Source organism: Rhincodon typus, chromosome 23, assembly GCF_021869965.1.
Source record: "Rhincodon typus isolate 14 chromosome 23, sRhiTyp1.1, whole genome shotgun sequence".
Classification (NCBI taxonomy): domain Eukaryota; kingdom Metazoa; phylum Chordata; class Chondrichthyes; order Orectolobiformes; family Rhincodontidae; genus Rhincodon; species Rhincodon typus.
This window is the reverse complement of record NC_063354.1, coordinates 35,571,427-35,576,650: the sequence shown is the minus strand read 5'-3', so window position 1 is coordinate 35,576,650 and position 5,224 is coordinate 35,571,427. Positions and strand designations below refer to the sequence as shown.

The following is a 5,224-nucleotide window of genomic DNA, read 5'->3' as shown; positions in this document are numbered from 1 at the left end:
CGGGCCTAGACCCTTCATCAGAAAAGCTTTTCTGATGAAGGGTCTAGGCCCGAAACATCAGCCTTTCTGCTCCTATGATGCTGCTTGGCCTGCTGTGTTCATCCAGCCCTGCACCTTGTTGTCAGGGAACTATTATATTTCTGATTATCACATTATTGTGTTATGTTCCGAAAATCTCCGCTCAAATTCTTCATCTGAAGAAACAGACGTCTGGCCATCTGTTTTTGTTAATGTTTATCCCAAATAGCCTCACTGTAAATGCTTGGCTTCAAGACTCATTAAGGGACTGACTCAGCAAGGCTCTGTTTTCACAGATAGAAATGGAGTTTTAGTTTTGATTGATCGACATTTTTATAAGGTTGTAACAAATTATTCTATTAGAGTCACAGAGTAATACAGCATGGATACAGACCCTTTGGTCCAACTCATCTGCGCTGACCAGACATTCCAATCTGACCTAGTCCCATTTGCCAGCATTTGGCCCATATCCCTCTAAGCCCTTCCTATTCATATACCCATCCAGATGCCTTGTAAATGTTGCAATTGTACCTGCTTTCCACCACTTCCTCTGTCAGCTCGCTCCATACACGCACCACTCCCTGCATGAAAAAGTTACCCAGCAGGTCCTTTTTAAATCTTTCCCCTGAAGGCAAGCGTGCCAAACGCTTTCTTCAATAAATTCTGAAATTGCACCCCTCGCTCTCTTTGTTCGGCAACACTCCCCAGGGCCCTGCAATTAACTGCCCTGGTTTGCCCCACCAAAATGCAACACCTCACATTTATCTAAATTAAATTTCATCTGCCACTGCCAATGTTCAATTGTTTCTTTCAATGTCTCTTCTCATTATTTGTTCAGAAGATACAGGCATTGTTGGCTAGACCACAATATCCTGAAGGACCCAGTCAGAATTAAGAGTCAACCAGATTTCTGTGGGTCTGGATCACATGTAGGTCTACCAATAAGCATGGCAGATTTCATTGCCTAAAGGACATCAGAGAACTAGTTGGGTTTATATGATCATCAATGTTGTCACCATATTCTTATTGAATATGCATTATCGAATATTCCCATCTGCACTGGTGGGAAATGAACCTGCGTCCTCCAGATCATTAATTTGGGATTTTGGGTCATTAGTCCAATGACATTACACTTACATCACTACCTCCTCTTTGGGAAAGACTACGTGCTCTGAACTAAGTATTTTAATTTGGAGACATCTACTGATTCCTTTCCCAGTCTCAGACCTTGGAATAGTCTTAACAATATTTAAATTTAGTCAGTGTGGTGATATGAGCAAATATAATGTTTGCTCTCAGACTGTACTTGCTTCAGTACTGGAAACAAGCCAACCAGGTTTCTTTAGCAAACAAAAAATAATCAGGGTCAACAGGATAAATGGCCTCCTCCTGCACTTATTTGTCCAGGAATGAATTTCTTGCCGATAGAACTTACTCAAACATGTAAAGATTATTAACAAAAATGTTTTATACCATGCCAACATAAACATTAACTTTTTATGCAGAGTCCCAAAATTATTTGGTTAAATATGGGTAACAGACCAACACCACAAAGAACATGTCGAGATAGATGTCTCAAATTTATCAACAATTCCAACCTCCCACCCACCCTCCTGCATCCCCATGCACTCTGGCTCCATCTATATTAGTGACTCAGTAGGTCACTAAATATCAATGAAACTTCATAGTGGATTCCATTGATCATTTTTGATGATCTGAACTTGCAACTCCCGCTGCTTCTGTAACTGCACACATTCTAATAGTTCACCTTGCTTTCACAGGACTTCTAGAAACTCCATCTTAGCATTTACTCATAGGCCAACTTTTTGCAGATAACAAACTACCCCTGAGTTTGTTTCATTGCCTCTAATCTGACTTAGTTGTACTCAACAACTGCTGTGTTTGCTTCAACCTTGATCAAATCTGTACTGAAATTTTAATGGCACACCTCGTTTTCTGAGCAACCAGAGATGCCAGGACTTTTCCTGAGCCCCGTCCCTAACACTTAACTGCCTACTAACTCCTGAAACCTCCTCATGAGTTAGAACAGAGCTCTCTGACAGCTCTTGCTTTCCCACCGAGTCCCGAACTACACAGAATCAGTATAATTCAGTCGCCTTCTCAGCCATTTAACAGTTCATTTCCTCATCTAGCTTGCTTTAATCTCTGTCTGCCTGACACTGGAACAGCTCTTCAGTGAGCCCTGAAATGTTCTGAGCGACTTATTGAAAATCTTGTAACAAGTCCTGTCCTTTACCCTGGACAGTACTGAATGTAGCAAAAAAATTTTTGGACAGACGAACATAGTAATCCCTCAGAACTGTTATGTTTTCAATGCTACTGTAAAGAAACATTCACGATAGTAAATCTATTTGTTTAATGTTATATTGTTCACTGGATCGTTGACATCTGCAGCAAAAATTGTACACCAAAAAAAGGGGTTCATCACATCTTTCTCCCCTTGAAGAGAGAAATGTTAATATAGTGAAGCGTTTCTTTTTCCTAATGGCATTGAACATACATGTTCATAATTATAAGCTCCTAACGAAAAAAAGCTGATGAACGATCACAGAGATAATTCTTTTATTTGTACATTTACACATGTTGCATTTTCAAAGCTATGAAAACAACTTAAACACAAGTGAGAACATGTAATGTGATTAGTAGGCTTTAAACTTCATAACACTGACATAATTCAACATAACTCCTTTTTAACTCTGCAAAGGATGTTCCAGTTAAGTCCCAAGCCTAATTGTTACTTCTTTACCTCAACTGTCAGTGTAACTTCATCTTGAAGTTAACTTTCCATACTTAAATCCAATAAAATTTTTATTTATAGTCTTTTAAGCCAACATGGTTTCTTTGTGTGCTTACATTTCATTTCAGTTCTGATTGAAATCCCTTTTGACTGTTTCAGCAGAATTTAAATGCTTGTGATGTTCCAGTAAATGTTTATATCCAGGTGGCTTTGATTTCTGATTACTTTGATGTCTACATTCCAAATGTCCCTATTCAATTCTTTTGGTGATCCCAATAGCTTCCTTGTTCTAGCCTTTCCTTTTCCTTTTGAAATCAGTTCATCTTCTATGCATTTCTTTCACATTTGTTCAAGGAACATGGGCTTTGCTGATTTTGTCTACATTTATTGCCAATTCTTAATTGCCCTGGAGAAGGTGATGATGAGTTGCATTCTTAAACTTCTGCAGTTCTTTGGGTGCAGGAACATTCACAATGATGTTGGGGAGGGATTATCATGACTTTGACCCAATGAAATTAAAGGAACCATGATAAAGATGGTGGATATGGTGCCAGTCAAGCGGTCTCCTTTATCTTGGATGGTGCCAACCTTCTTGACAGTTACTGGAGCCACGCTCAACCAGGGAGATGGAGGGTATTCCCTCACACACCTGACCCACATTCTTACTAATGTATTTTCTTTTGTGCATAGTAGCAGTGTCTACATCTGGAAGTCAATGCTGCAAACTGGTGTTGGTACACCGATGGCCATGCATGGGCCCTTGGAGCAGTTGCATGCACATTTTACCACACAGCTTGTACGGGACAGTGTTCCTGACTTGTGCTTTGTATTTGATGGACAGGTACTCGGGAGGCAGGAAGTGAGTTATTCATCACTGAGTTCCTTGCCTCAGTCCTGTTCTTGTAGCCATAGTTTGCATTGGTTGGTCCAGTTTAGTTTCTGATCAACAGTAACCCCCAGGATGTTGATAGTGAGGGTAATGCATTGAATGTCAAGGAGAGATGGTAAGATGCTCAGATGTTGTAGATGGTCATTGCCTGTGTGATGCAAATATTACTTGCTACTTAGACTCATAGAGTCATACAGCATGGAAATAGACCCTTCGGTCCAACTATTCCATGCCGACCGTGTTCCCAAATTAAACTAGTCCCACATGCCTGCACTTGGTCCATGTCCCTCCAAACATTTCCTATTCAAGTACTAATTCCCAAATGTCTTTTAAACATTGTAACTGTACCTGCATTCATCACTTCCTCTGGCAGTTCGTTCCAAAGACAAACCACTTTCTGTGTAAAAATGTTGCCCCTCATGTCCTTTTAAAATCTTTCTCCTCTCACCTTAAAAATATGCCCCATAATTTTGAACTCCCCCACCTTAGGGAAAAGGCCATTGCCATTCACCTTATCTATGCCCCTCATGATCTTGTAAACCTCTATAAGGATCCTCCTCAACCTCCTGCACTCCAGTGAAAAAAGTCCCAGCCTATTCAGCCTATTTTTATAACTCAAACCCTCCATTTCTGGTAACATCCTGATGAATCTTTTCTGAACCCTCTCCAATTTAAAAATATCCTTCTTATACCAGGCTGACCAGAACTGAACACAGTACTCCAGAAGAGGACTCACCAATATTCTGTACCACTTCAACATAATGTCCCAACTCCTATGCTTAAAGGTCTGAGCAATGAAGACAAGAGTGCCAAATGCCTTATTATCCACCCTATCTACCTGTGATGCAAATTTCAAAGAATTATGTACCTGAACCCTTAGGTTTCTCTGTTCTAAAACACTCTCAGCCCAATATTAATTTATTGCCCCCACTTCCAATTACACCCATTAGGTTAGGGATGTTGGATATAACCCTCCAAATATTTGTAATAAGTGAAGTGGGAGGGATGCACTGATTTCTTTCTTAGTCTTACTCCTCCATCGACAATTTTGTTTAAGTTTGCCAGAGTGGTGATATGACCAATCATGTAGGTCTCACATTACAACTTAATAATTGGAAACAAGTCAGCTAGCTTTCTCTGGTCAACAAAAAATAATGAGTATATTGCAAGTAATAGTTACTCAAGTATGCAAAGATTATTGACAAAAATAGTTTAGATGGATGTAACCTATATTCTAACATCCCTAAATGAACATGAGGCAAATATATATTTCAGACTAACACCTTACTGAACACATCAAACAACAAATGTGATCAAGCCAGCTACCATAGATGTCCGATCAATTGTCCCCACAATCTAGACATTAGTGACATGGTGGGTCACCAAATCTCAAGAACAATCTCGCCTTGAGACTCTATTGAGCTATTCTGTCATAGACTGCCTCAATGGCCACTTATGTTCTGGTAGTTCACCTTCCTTTCCTGGGCCTGTGCTCCCCTGGATTCTTATCCAGGGCCTGTGCTCCCCTGGATTCTTATCCTGGGCCTGTGCTCCCCTGG

The 5,224-nt window shown here is 40.2% G+C and overlaps 1 protein-coding gene across 1 annotated transcript in view; it reads right to left on the bottom strand.

Moving 5' to 3' along the window:
* The window catches only part of LOC109927404 (protein shisa-6-like), a 486,467-nt gene that overhangs the window by 185,425 nt on the left and 295,818 nt on the right, over window positions 1-5,224 (bottom strand). The window lies entirely within an intron of this gene.